At 41.4% G+C, this 14,580-nt stretch overlaps 1 pseudogene; it reads right to left on the reverse strand.

Moving 5' to 3' along the window:
* The window catches only part of LOC136866835 (uncharacterized), a 34,707-nt pseudogene extending 20,744 nt beyond the window's left edge, over window positions 1-13,963 (reverse strand).
* Window positions 13,964-14,580: the final 617 nt, after the last annotated feature.

Below are 14,580 nucleotides of genomic sequence, written 5' to 3' on the forward strand. Positions count from 1 at the left end.
GGAGGGATTAGCTGGGTTTGTAACGCAGGGTTTAACACTACCGACACCTTTCTATTCATGCTGTGGTTATCCGTTATCAAGCAGACTACACAGAACTGAAACTCGTCCATGTGGTTAAATATCAATGTTTAGAGTCAATAGAGATTTTGCACTATTATATCTTTAAATGCCTGAATATTTCATTACTATGGTTACCATCATTGTGTGAAGTGCTGCTATGCCACATGTCAATATTATGTTAGCATTACCAGGGCCGTTTACTGAGTTAACATGATCATTTCGAGTGTACTTGGGCTGAGTGTCTCAGACGGTTAAGGCGCTAGCCTTCTGACCCCAAGTTGGCAGGTTCGATACTGGCTCAGGTGGTGGTGGTGGAGATTATTGTTTTAAGAGGAAGTAGATACTGGCTCAGTCCAGTGGTATTTGAAGGTGCTCAAATGCGTCAGCCTCGTGTCGGTAGATTTACTGGAACGTAAAAGAACTACTGCAGGAATCAATTCCGGCACTTCCGCGTCTCCAAAAACCGTACGAAAGTAGTTAGTGCAACGTAAAGCCAATAACATTATTATTTCGGGTGAACCTCCCTTTCATTGGGTGCTGAACATAAGAAATCGCCCACCACTTCAAAAGGTTTTTTTTCCCTATTTGCTTTACGTTGCACCGACACAGATATGTCTTATGACGACGGTGGGATGGAAAAGGCCTAGGAATGGGAAGGAAACGGCCGTGGCCTTAATTGGGTACAGCCCCAGCATTTGTCTCGTGTGAGAATGGGAAACCACGGAACCATCTTCAAGGCTGCCGACAGTGGAGTTCAAACCCACTATCTTCCGATTACTGGATACTGGCCGCACTTAAGCGACTGCAGCTGTCGAGCTCGGTCCACTTCAAAAGTAAGGCAACAAATTATGTTTCATATTTCTTACGAGAGCGAATAAATTGAGGAATTTCGCACCTTAATTTATTTTGAAACATTCAAAATGATGTTATAAATATAATTGTAACAGTTTTATTATACATTTTCCTCTATCGAGCGAAGTGAAATTTTAAGAGAAAACGTTATTTGACTAAATGAAATTTCTAAATAATGAACTTGTTTTTCTCTTTTCTAGCAGAATATATGAGCTTCTAGTCGATTATATGTGGTGCGTACTTGTTGGCGAAGCGTTTTCATACGTAGAAAAAGTGATTTTCCCTATGATGTTACATTTTACATGTTAAATTACCACCATTTTACGTGATATTCTTGCGTTAGCCAATCCGAGGCATACAGCTACTTCGGCCTCCATGTTTTTGTTGATATTACAGTCTGCGGATTGGAGTCGGTCTTGTTTGACTTCATAAAGTCGACTGTAGAGGATAATAATATGGCGGACATTGTAAACATAATCCTATTTGTGGAAGTTTTTGAATAGTTTCAGGAGATTATCCAAGCTCCATATACTCCTCGTCGAGTTATACGAGATGCGCAAAATCCGACTGAGTTCTGCATGAATAACGAATTCAAAGGTAGCTACATATTCGATAAACGAACTCATGATGTTCGAAGGCGCACTAATGATGAAAAATCGAAGAGGACTACCTATAGTACTGATAATTGCTTTAAGATGTTATGCCACGGGTAAATGTGAATTATTAGAATTATTAATTTACTTTTTATTGAAGGCCTAATGCTTTTACACGTAACTTATTGAGGTTATGTTTAATGAATAAGCACAATGTTCTAGTTATAGGCCTAAATTATTATTTTGTCATAGGCAATTTTCAACTAGTTTCTGCTGACTTACGTAGTCAGCTAACCATCAGTAGAAAAATTAGAAGAGTAGCTGTACTGACTGCCAGAAAAATATCTCCGTTTTCAAGTTTTCACAAGCTGAAAATATTTTTATTTTCTTCTATGGTTTGGAAAATGGAAACACGAAAAATTACGATACGCTAGGTCTGATCAGAAATAACTTAAAGTGCTTGACGGAAGCCGCTCTTCTCTTGTTTTCTATGATTATTACAGTCATTAACATTGCCAACTTCGAATACAGCTCATAAAATCTTGACTTTGCAAAGTATACTTCAGCCAAAGTCGACTTTGGAGAAAGTAGCGTCTATGAAACAGAGCCGCTTTAGAGCAAAGTTATGCCTGTTGCTCACGGTAAAATTTTCTCTCAAATTTATTGTACAATAATTTAATTTTATAAAATTTCTGTTGCTCACGGTCAAATTCAAGTTTTATAAAATATTTGATAAAACTTTTCATGAAATAGGACATGTTCTATTCCTTAAAATTAATTTTATGGAACGAATCAATCAGCGAAGCTGACATCACGATGATGCCTGGCGCTACGTCGTGAGAAGATTGTGAAGCTCGATTGTAAACAAACACTTCTTTCTAAAATGGCAGAATTCGGATGGATTAAGGAAGCTGTTAGTGCTTTACTGGACGAATACCAGAAATATCCTTGTTTTTACGAAGTTAAAACACCACTTTACCACAACAGAAATGCAAGAAGAGAGGCAGAAAACACAATCGCCGAATTCTAACCTCAACTAATTTTCGACCAGAGAGTAATCCTCTACCTTCCTCTCTTCTTTTGATCCAATCCCGTGTCCAGCATTTCCTGGCATTTCGTTTCTTCCTTTTTACCACTGTATAACATATAATTGCAGCTAAAGCAGCAAGTTTTGCTTTGTTTGTTGGAACCATACTCTCAAACACACTAAGTTGAACAGCTGATTCTTGGTTTAAAATTTATCGATAGATGGCAGGACATACACATCTTAGTTCAGAAGTGAGTTCGTAGATGGCCATCCCGATGCTTCCCCGGATTTTATAAACAACTTGTTTTCACCAAATTTTTATAAAATTAATTGTACAACAAATTTTACGAAACATCTTACCGTGAGCAATAGGCATTAGACTTGCCTACCAAAACAGACTTTGTAAAGAATCCGCTCAAAGTCTTGTTCTTGAATACGACCCTTAAGAGGAAGTATAAGTTGGACGACTATCCTCTTACTCTACAAGACCGAGGAAAACTGGTGGCGAAGAGACTAAACAAAGTGTCAAAGGAATGGTCGGAGAGCTTTCAGTCAATCAATACTGATCTGCATTTAGGGCAGTCTCCCAGCTGGTAGATTCTTTATCTGTTGTTTTCTTAGCCTTTTCTTCAATGATTTCAATGACATTGGAAATTTATTAAACATCTCCCTTGGTAATTCACTCCAATCCCTAACTCCCCTTCCTATAAATGAATATTTGCCCCAATGTGTCCTCTTGTATTCCAACTTTATCTTCATATTGTGATCTTTCCTACTTTTAAAAACGCCACTCACCGAGCTCGATAGTTGCAGTCGCTTAAGTGCGGCCAGTACCCAGTAATCGGGAGATAGTGGGTTCGAGCACCACTGTCGGCAGCCCTAAAGATGGTTTTCCGTGGTTTCCCATTTTCACACCAGGCAAATGCCGGGGCTGTACCTTAATTAAGGCCACGGCCGCTTCCTTCCAATTCCTAGGCCTTCCCTACCCCATCGTCGCCATAAGACATATCTGTGTCGGTGCGACGTAAAGCAAATAGCAAAAAAAAAACGTTACTCAAACTTATTCGTCTACTAATGTAATTCCACGCCATTTCTCCGCTGACAGCTCGGTACATACCACTCAGTGGAACAGCTCGTCTCCTTTCTCCCAGTTCTTCCCGCCCAATTTTGCAACATTTTTGTAACGCTACTCTTTTGTCGGAAATCACCCAGAACAAACCGAGCTGCTTTTCTTTGGGTTCTTTTTTTACACTGGAACCATACTCTAGTTGGAGTCTTACCAGAGACGCATATGCCCTCTCCTTTACATCCTTACTACAACCCCTAAACACCCCCATAACCATGTCCAGAGATCTGTATCCTTTATTTACAATTCCAATTATGTGATTACCCCAATGAAGATATTTCCTTATATTAACACCCAGATACTTACAATGATCCCCAACAGGAACTTTCACCCAATCAAGGCAGTAACTAAAACTCAGAGGACTTTTGCTATTTGTGAAACTCACAACCTGACTTTTAACCACGTTTATCATCTTACCATTGCCTACTGTCCATCCCACAACATTATCGAGGTCATTTTGCAGTTGCTCACAATCTTGTAACTTATTTACACTGACTGACAGAGCAAATGCAACACCAAGAAGGAGTGGTCAGAACTTTATGCCAATTGCCGGGTAGACTGACGTTACTGAGGTATGCTCATGATGTGAAATGCGCCGCTGTGCTGCGCACGTAGCGAACGATAAATGGGACACGGCGTTGGCGAATGGCCCACTTCGTACCGTGATTTCTCAGCCGACAATCATTGTAGAACGTGTTGTCGTGTGCCACAGGACACGTGTATAGCTAAGAATGCCAGGCCGCCGTCAACGGAGGCATTTCCAGCAGACAGACGACTTTACGAGGGGTATGGTGATCGGGCTGAGAAGGGCAGGTTGGTCGCTTCGTCAAATCGCAGCCGATACCCATAGGGATGTGTCCACAGTGCAGCGCCTGTGGCGAAGATGGTTGGCGCAGGGACATGTGGCACGTGCGAGGGGTCCAGGCGCAGCCCGAGTGACGTCAGCACGCGAGGATCGGCGCATCCGCCGCCAAGCGGTGGAAGCCCCGCACGCCACGTCAACCGCCATTCTTCAGCATGTGCAAGACACCCTGGCTGTTCCAATATCGACCAGAACAATTTCCCGTCGATTGGTTGAAGGAGGCGTGCACTCCCGGCGTCCGCTCAGAAGACTACCATTGACTCCACAGCATAGACGTGCACGCCTGGCATAGTGCCGGGCTAGAGCGACTTGGATGAGGGAATGGCGGAACGTCGTGTTCTCCGATGAGTCACGCTTCTGTTCTGTCAGTGATAGTCACCTCAGACGAGTGTGGCGTCGGCGTGGAGAAAGGTCAAATCCGGCAGTAACTGTGGAGCGCCCTACCGCTAGACAACGCGGCATCATGGTTTGGGGCGCTATTGCGTATGATTCCACGTCACCTCTAGTGCGTATTCACGGCACGTTAAATGCCCACCGCTACGTGCAGCATGTGCTGCGGCCGGTGGCACTCCCGTACCTTCAGGGGCTGCCCAATGCTCTGTTTCAGCAGGATAATGCCCGCCCACACACTGCTCGCATCTCCCAACAGGCTCTACGAGGTGTACAGATGCTTCCGTGGCCAGCGTACTCTCCGGATCTCTCACCAATCGAACACGTGTGGGATCTCATTGGACGCCGTTTGCAAACTCTGCCCCAGCCTCGTACGGACGACCAACTGTGGCAAATGGTTGACAGAGAATGGAGAACCATCCCTCAGGACACCATCCGCACTCTTATTGACTCTGTACCTCGACGTGTTTCTGCGTGCATCGCCGCTCGCGGTGGTCCTACATCCTACTGAGTCGATGCCGTGCGCATTGTGTAACCTGCATATCGGTTTGAAATAAACATCAATTATTCGTCCGTGCCGTCTCTGCTTTTTCCCCAACTTTCATCCCTTTCGAACCACTCCTCCTTGGTGTTGCATTGTCACTGTCAGTCAGTGTATTACTCCATGGAGAATAACATCATCTGCAAAAAGCCTTACCTCTGATTCTACTCCTTTACTAAAATCATTTATATATATATAAGAATACATAAAGGTCCAATAACACTGCCTTGAGGAATTCCCCTCTTAATTATTACAGGGTCAGATAAAGCTTCGCCTATCCTAATTCTCTGAGATCTATTTTCTAGAAATATAGCAACCCATTCAGTCACTCTTTTGTCTAGTCCAATTGCACTCATTTTTGCCAGTAGTCTCCCATGATCCACCCTACCAAATGCTTTAGACAGGTCAATCGCGATACAGTTCATTTGACCTCTAGAATCATCTGCTATATCTTTCTGGAATCCTACAAGTTGAGCTTCAGTGGAATAACCTTTCCTAAAACCGAATTGCCTTCTATCGAACCACTTGTTAATTTCGCAAACATGTCTAATGCAATCAGAAAGAATGCTTTACCAAAGCTTACACGCACCGCATGTCAAGCTTACTGGCCTGTAATTTTCAGCTTTATGTCTATCACCCTTTCCTTTATATACAGGGGCCACTATAACAACTCTCCATTCATTTGGTATAGCTCCTTCAACAAACCATAATCAAACAAGTACTTCAGATACGGTACTATATCCCAACCCATTGTCTTTAGTATATCCCCATGAATCTTATAAATTCCAGCCGCTTTTCTAGTTTTCAATTTTTGTATCTTATTGTAAATATCGTGCCAGACATGAAATAACTTTTGGAGAAGTCAACAGGGAAGCAAATAATGTCAATATGGATGTTGTCAATGAGTGGAAAGTTAATATCGAAGGTTTAATTGTGGACTACCACCGTAAAAAAATTGCAAACTGTGATGAAGCCTGTTTGTTTTTCCGCACTTTGTCAAATTAGACGTCGGTGAAAACTGTGTCGGCGGAAAACAATCGAAAGAAAGAGATTGACGCGAATCTACGGAGGGAAAACTTGTAAAACCATCAGTGATTGGAAAAGTTCAAAAGCCAATATGCTTCAAAAATGTTCAGATATCCGACCTAACGCTTGTGTGGCATTTTCACAGAAAAGCGTGGATGAATTGTGAAATAATGGAGGAATGGTTTAAGGCGCTGAATCAGAAGACGAAGATTCAAAAAAAACGGCACATTTTGTTGTTTTTAGACAATTCTATCACCCCCTTCTAGAACATATAAAACTCTGTTTCCTACCGGCGAATACAACTAGCGTTACTCAACCACTGTATCAAGGTGTGATTAAAATTTTTGTAGCACACAACCGAAAATACGTTCTGCAGCAGGTTTTTACGATCATTCAGCAGTGTCAGTCTGTGGATGGATTAACGGAGAAAATATCCTTTATCGATGTCATAAGATGGATTTTCAGTGCCTTTAATAATATTAACCCGATATATATCACAAAATGGCTTTTGGAAAATTGGCATTAAAAGAAACAAAGAAGAAAATTTCAGACCAAAAGAAGAATATCCCATCTCTAACTTACGCGCCTCAATTACCAATGGAACTGAACCACAGGATTACGTCAATATCGACGAGAATATACAATCTGAAGCCAGATTTTACACCTTGGACGAAATTATTGAAGCAAGAATAAACGCGGCCGAAGCACGCCGTGGTGGAAAAGAAGAAGACGCAAGTACAGGAATTGGTAAGCTTGAAACACTTGTAGGTTAATACAGTGCAGCATAAACAACTTACCTAACGAGATGTTATTTTTGTATGACTGTATAGGTAGCGCAATTGTGAAGCTGTTGAAAAATTTTAGACTTCAGAGATGCGTTACAGAAGAATTCGTGGAAAAGTCAAACTGTAAAGAAATGATGAAACCCGTCCTCGCTCTACGAACTTTGACTGAGAAACAGTCAGTTATAAAATTAAAGTAAAAACTCTTCTGGATTTGTGGAAAAATGTAAAAGTAGAATAATCTAACAAGGGGTGAGAGAACCATACGTTGTCTCTCATATACACCCAGACCGAACGCACGGTGTTTGTACTCTGCGCTACGTCAGCTGCAGTATGGGAAGCGCACGCATAATTCTTGACCTTGCAAGCAGCCTGCACGTGTTCGACTTGGCAAACATTTAATGAGTCGCCAGTCTGAATCTCAGCTGTTAACATGGTAAGACAGTTATCATAACAACACCGTATTTTCGTATGCAAAAGTTCTGGTTTCATCTCAATGGTCGTGTGAATAGTCATAACTCTCGCTATTGGTGTGCAGAAAATCCTAATGGAGTTTATGAAGTCCCTCATTATGTTAGAAAGTTTGGTGTTTGGTGTGCTGTTAATGCAAGACAAATAATTGGGCCTAATTTTTCGAGACGACAGTGAATGCCGAGAGGTACCAAGATGGCATTTTAACGCCGTTCATCCATCAGTTAACGGAAGAAGAAAAGTCGCGGGTGGTTTCAATAAGATTCAGCTCCTGCTCATACAGCAGAAGATTTCCTTCTTACATTCTCGGAAGAGTTTGCAGACAGATTGATCAGTGCTGATCTATTTCTCCCTCCTTCTCCAGACCTAACAGTGTGTGATTTTTACTTGGGGGGTAAACTGAGAGGAAAATTGTATGGAATAAATCCTTACACACTGGAGGAACTGAAAGAAAACATTAAGAATGAAATGAGAACATTACAGTGGTAGAATTCACTAGTGTCAACCAGAATGTGGTTACCCAGGAAGGACTACACTTTCAGCATTTTTTATAAGGTAATATTTCATATAAGATTGCATGCACGCTTAAAGCAGGGCGACCGCGCGCGACGTTAGTTCGGCTGAGGATGCTGCCGTAGCGCACAGTACAAACACCGTGCGTTCGGTCTGAGTTTATACGAGAGACCCTATATACAGTGCATAAATATTTACGTACCGTAGTACTGAAGTTCAATTTGCACTTGTGTTTATTTGAATCTGTTCAACCCAGAAACCTGTACAAACCGGGAAAATATACGATCCCGTAAGATTTCGACTTACACAGTTTTCACTGTAATAACAAAGGTTAATTAGGTGAAGTATTGACGCCATATAGTGAGCTACAAAAACAGATTAGCAGCCGAATCATCACCCTTTCTTCAATAAAATGGAACGAAACTGCTGCTAAACACAGTACAACTAAAAGTGTGGAAGAATTAGTGTACAGTTCATCTGATGTCGAGTTCGATTATTTATTAGACACTGTAATATCCATACCCTTTCAGCTATCTAACCTTTTGTTGGTCGAGGGTTAAAATTGAAATTTATTGATCTAAAGTTAAATGCAAGTAGAGCTGTAGATTCCTTTTGTTTGACTAACTGCCTCTACAACTTAATCAGTGTTCGATAATGTAAATAATAACTAAAAGGGATACACATAAAACAATTTAAAACATATTTTCAAAATAACACGAAATTAAAATTTATCATTTAGTTTAAGATCATTGTATTATCGGCACACTTTATCTTGGTGCATTTGCGTACGGGGGTGAGGAGTAAGGAGAGAGCTGTCCCGGTTCCGGTAGTGCTGTCAACTGAATGAAAATGAAATCTGAATTGAATCGAGAATATGATCGATCGATATGAAGTTTCTAAACCGTTATTATATTAAGCCAATAACTGCGTCACACATTATATAACATTATATAACATTTCTCGATGCGAATCTTGTTCCTAGCATGAATTCTATAGTTTGGCTTTGCTGTGTAAACAACAACAGTACTAGTACGTAAAGTGTATGCCGGATGTCGCACAACGATCCTTAAGCGATTCATAGTTTGTGTTTCAAAGGTTGCCAGCACGAATCTCGAAGATTGCCGAGGTCGACGGATTCAGCACTAGGGTGTAAATGCACCAAGATAAAGTGTGTCGATAATACAGTCGACTGAAATTTTCAGTAAACGAGCGCTTTTTAAATTTGTATTCTGAGTAAAATGATATTGAAATGTGATGATTCAGTCTTGAGGTAGCTGTTTGTTGGGGTTGTAGGAGTTACGGTTGTGGAATGGGGAAGTGTGACATTCAATTGTACTCGGAAACTGTTTCTGTGAACTGTACCGTTGAAGTAAACGCTGGGCTCATCCTCGACCAGTGAAGTTTCGAAGTAAGGCTCGAACAAAGAAAGGTTAATCATTCTGTTAGAATGTCTATATTTCAACGAACCTCTGCAGTCATAAATGTAGAAGTTTATATTTACTTCTAGCGATCGTATAGTGTTGGTGTGATAAGTGGCAGATGATCACGCGGGGTTGTGATCGTGGTGATAACTGTTTTAGGAGGAAATACAACTAGGTCACACATTATTATCATATAATATCTAGGGGCCGTACTGGAAAGGTCATTTAGCTTCAAAGAGCATTCGTCAAGAACACCTCCCAAGATTAGAACTAGAAGTAACATCTTACAGAAACCCTGTGGGTTCTTTTCGGCGCTCGTCATCTTCAGCACTAGAGCTGGGAACGGAGCGAGTAATACCGGTGAGTAATGCGGTTGTAGCGGTAGAGCGCACCACCGATCCCCTCCGCTTACAATTGCAAGTACTCGCGGAGGACCAGAGCATAGCGCTGTTAACGGAGCGGTTGTTTACGGAGCGGAGGCTCCGGGCGCTTTCAATCGGTGCCTCCGGAGAACCTCCGCGTAGTTTAAACTTGGTAGGGAGAAATGAACAAGCATTTGTACAGGAATTTATAACTTGTCACTATTAATGTGAGAAACTACACCCCTCCGTTAATACCTTAATTATTTGGCGATATTACAGATAGCATTCTTACGTACAAAAGTAATTTTAAGTTCGTGTGGCTATTTCTAGCCGAGTGCAGCCCTTGTCAGGCAGACCCTCCGATGAGGGTGGGCGGCATCTGCCATTTGAAGGTAACTGCGTGTTATTGTGGTGGAGGATAGAGTTATGTGTGGTGTGTGAGTTGCAGGGATGTTGGGGACAGCACAAACACCCAGCCCCCGGACCATTAGAATTAACCAATTAAGGTTAAAATCCCCGACCCGGCCGGGAATCGAACCCGGGACCCTCGGAACCGAAGGCCAGTACGCTGACCATTCGGCCAACGAGTCGGACACGTACAAAAGTAATTATGTATCAGAACCTCCGATTGAATGTCAAGCGTGTAGTGTAAACTTGGTACGGGAGAAATGAACGAGTATTTTCACAGGAATCTATAACTTGTCACTATTATCGCGAGAAACTAGGCCCCTAAGTTTATACCTTTATTATTGGACGATATTACAGATAGCAGAGAGCCTCCGTGGCTCAGACGGCAGCGCGTCAGCCTCTCACCGCTGGGTACCGTGGTTCAAATCCCGGTCACTCCATGTGAGATTTGTGCTGGACAAAGCGGAGGCGGGACAGGTTTTTCTCCGGGTACTCCGGTTTTCCCTGTCATCTTTCATTCCAGCAACACTCTCCATTCTCATTTCATAGCATCTGTCAGTCATTAATAAATCACTTTGGGAGTGGCGACCCCATCGTACTAATAGCCTATATCTGCTTCATTCATCACATCCCTGACCCGGTCATTGACTGGAAAATAGGTTGTAGGTTTTCATTTTCATTTTCATTACAGATAGCATTCTTACGCACAAACACTGAATGACAAGCGCGAAGTGTAAACTTCATACAGGAGGAATAAACGAGCATTTTCACAGGAATTTATAACTTGACGCTATTATTGCGCAAAACTACCCTCCTCCTTTAACTTTTTAAATGTTATTTTTTCGGGGCGCCGAGGTATGAAGATTTTTTGCTCCTACTTGCACCAAATGTGAGGAAACCTGTCTGTATTATGTAAATGGCGGAAGTGTAACGTGTTGAATGTGAGGAAAGGAACGTTAAAGATGACACAAACACCCAGTCCCCAGGCCAGGGATATTAATAATTTACAATAAAAAAGCCTGACTCGGCTGGGAACCGAACCCGGGGCCGCTGAGTGACAGGCGGACGCATTTCCACCTACGCCGCGAGGTCGGCGCTTACAAATCATTTGTGCCATGTTTTACAGCGCAGCACTTACAGAAGTTCAGCACAGGTAGAGCCTGCACTTTTCTGAGAAACAACTGAAACTATTTTGATATATTGTTTGTTGTATCTACAGGGTTTATACCTACAGGTATATGGGATATATATTATATGTCGATATCATTACATTTTCTTGTTAACAAATGTGAGGATTCATTAATTGTTCTGCATGACTTTTCGTTCTCTGTTAAGGGGTATTGTATGGAATATCGGTGATATAGATCAATTTTTGTGTATGTAGGTAACGACTTTTATAGGGCGCCTACATTCATGGACGTAAGTTTGACATTACAGCCCACTACGTCCTTACACTCGGAGCTACTGCAGCGAATAGCAGGCACAAGAGTCTAGCCCTGTGGCTCCACCATGCCGAATACTTCCGAACAAACCCGAGAGTTATCGAGATGTAAGTGTGGCACTAACGCCGGCTACTCCCGCCGGCTACTCCTCATGTTACGGCGGTCAGTTCAAATTGTTTAAGTTCTCACTCGTCAACAAGCTACTGTGACAAATACCACAAAATAACAAATATCACAAAAAGCAGGCTCAAACACAGACAAGAAATTTTAAAATAACAAATATTAAAAAAGCAGGCACAAACACAGGCATGAAATTTTAAAATGACAAATATCACAAAAAGCAGGCTCAAACACAGGCAATAAATTTTAAAATGACCATACAAACATACCTGGTGAATTTGACGATGCTGCTTCCTAGGCTTCTAATTTTTCACATCGGTGTCCTTGGTTCGATCACAAAAGTTTCTTTCGATAGTCTGTACACGTAACATTTTTTAAAATTATAATGCTGCTAATTACAGTAGGCCTTAACTCGAAAATAAAACACTTATCTTACAACAATCCACGCTACACACTACAAGTTATTACACTATATACACGAGACTGGGGACAGTCAGTTTCCCTGAAGTAAGGAAACAGCGATATTCTGTGCCTCTGTGCCGTCAGGTTTCCTCATAGCTGAGCACTTCTTTTCTTTTTACTTTTTAGTGGAAAACAATCTCCTCTGTGGCACTATGCATCTTTTGCTTGACAGAGGTACCGATTTGTCTCTCCTCAAGGGTTCGCAGCTTTCATTACAACGAACAGCAGCTATGGTCGCTTTTAGTGATGTCATATGGCGTTTAAGAACTGTGATTTCACTTTCTGATCGTATTCCTGTAATTAACTGAGTGAACTCTTCTGTTAGTTTCTCTTTTTCAGTCTCCAAAGTTAGAGTAGATTGCTTATTTCCCTTCTTCGCGAGCTCTTCTATAATATTGTCCTTCTCAGTGGCACAGTGTTCATCTGTATGAATGAATAAGTCATCCTCACTGTTTCTGTCGCCATTATCATTATGCAGCGAACTGAACACTTCATTCTGGCTCCTTCTAAGCAAGCAAATGCTATGGATATGCTTGCACATATTCCATTTTATGCTGGAATCAACACAGGTGCAAGTGTATTGATGAATGCAGGCACTGCATTCCTCGCAAACTAATTTGCAATTGCAGTTACAAATATTTTCCTGCACGAAATAGGTCTCCTTGACATCGGAAGATGAAGGAATTATCCAGCCATTTGCTTCTTTAATTATCAGACCTGAATTTACCTGCAAACCTGCTTTGTGTCTGCTTCTAAGATCTTTAAGTTTACTCGTTACTTTTCCTTTTGTAAGTACCACCAACCGATCAAACAACTTATCTCTTACGAAGGTCATCAAAGCATGAATTGCTTTATCTAGTCGCTTGACATTTTTACCACGTAAATATATATATTTTAGTGTCCTATGCATTCTTTCGATGTGCATATTAGTGTTCAGGCCACTGTTTATTCTGTAACAATAAGCCCATGACTTTACATTTTTCAGATAATTTTCCCGAAAATATATGGCAAATTCAATTGTGTCAGGATCCTCACTAAGTTGTTTCATTACAGCTGGAACCATGATTTCAAATGCTGTGATATCTCTTTCCTGCATTAAGGTCCTAATAAGTTTATATACCTCAGCCTGCTTCTCCTTTCCTTTCGCTTTTGAAATGTTCTTCCTCCAAGCCCTGTCTACATGCCAGGAACAGAAAGAAGAGTCGCATTTCTGGTTGCTCCATTGTTGAAATCCAGGCCGTGAAGAAAGATTCTGCCATATCAGACATAAAAACTTTAGGGGTTAATTTTCCAACCTCTTCTCTTACATACTCAAAAAATATAGAAAGGACATATTGATCACTTCTATTAGATATGAGAAAACCACACGGGAACCCCTGTCTCATATCGTCTAGAACAAGAAGTGTGGTCAGTTCGAAACCGTAACTATTCATTCCATGAGTCCCATCGACACAAATACAGTCGCTTCCATACTTCTTCAAGATTTCTTGCTGGGCACTGTTCATGATAATTAATACAAAATCACTTGCCATTAATCCTGGGTGTTTTTCATTCACTGTGTCTTGGGGTTTATAATGCAGAACACATGGGTTATCACTAGAATTTACTTCATTTACCCAAGCTTCAACGCTAGTACCGTCATCACTGTGTCTCACGGACGAGGAAGATAAGTTGAAGCAGTGTTCAATGTTGTACAAGTCTTTCTTTGTTAAGAGGTGAATCCGATCTAGTTTAGAGTCCGAAAGTGAGTCGCGGACCTTGTCTAGTATGGCATCAAACGAAATTTTGTTGGCGATGTCTGTAGCCAAGCTTCTTTTTTCCATTTCTGTTAGACTCAGGTGAGCTACATCATTTTCATGCCCTACGTGTGTTGGTATATAATCAACTCTACGAGTTCCATCCTCAAACTCAAGTACCTGCATACCTGAAGGGCAGTTTCCATTTATTTTGTTGCTTCCTTGAGTTTTAATATGTCTAATCCCTGTACTTTCAGAATAGTAATGTCCCGAACGATGGCACGTATAGTAATGTCTAGCAACATTGTCAGCGCCACGGTGCGAACCACGCTTTTTAACATATTTAGCCAAGGATTTCTTTTCAGTTTCTTCCTTCCACTGTAGAA

Source organism: Anabrus simplex, chromosome 3, assembly GCF_040414725.1.
Source record: "Anabrus simplex isolate iqAnaSimp1 chromosome 3, ASM4041472v1, whole genome shotgun sequence".
Taxonomy (NCBI): domain Eukaryota; kingdom Metazoa; phylum Arthropoda; class Insecta; order Orthoptera; family Tettigoniidae; genus Anabrus; species Anabrus simplex.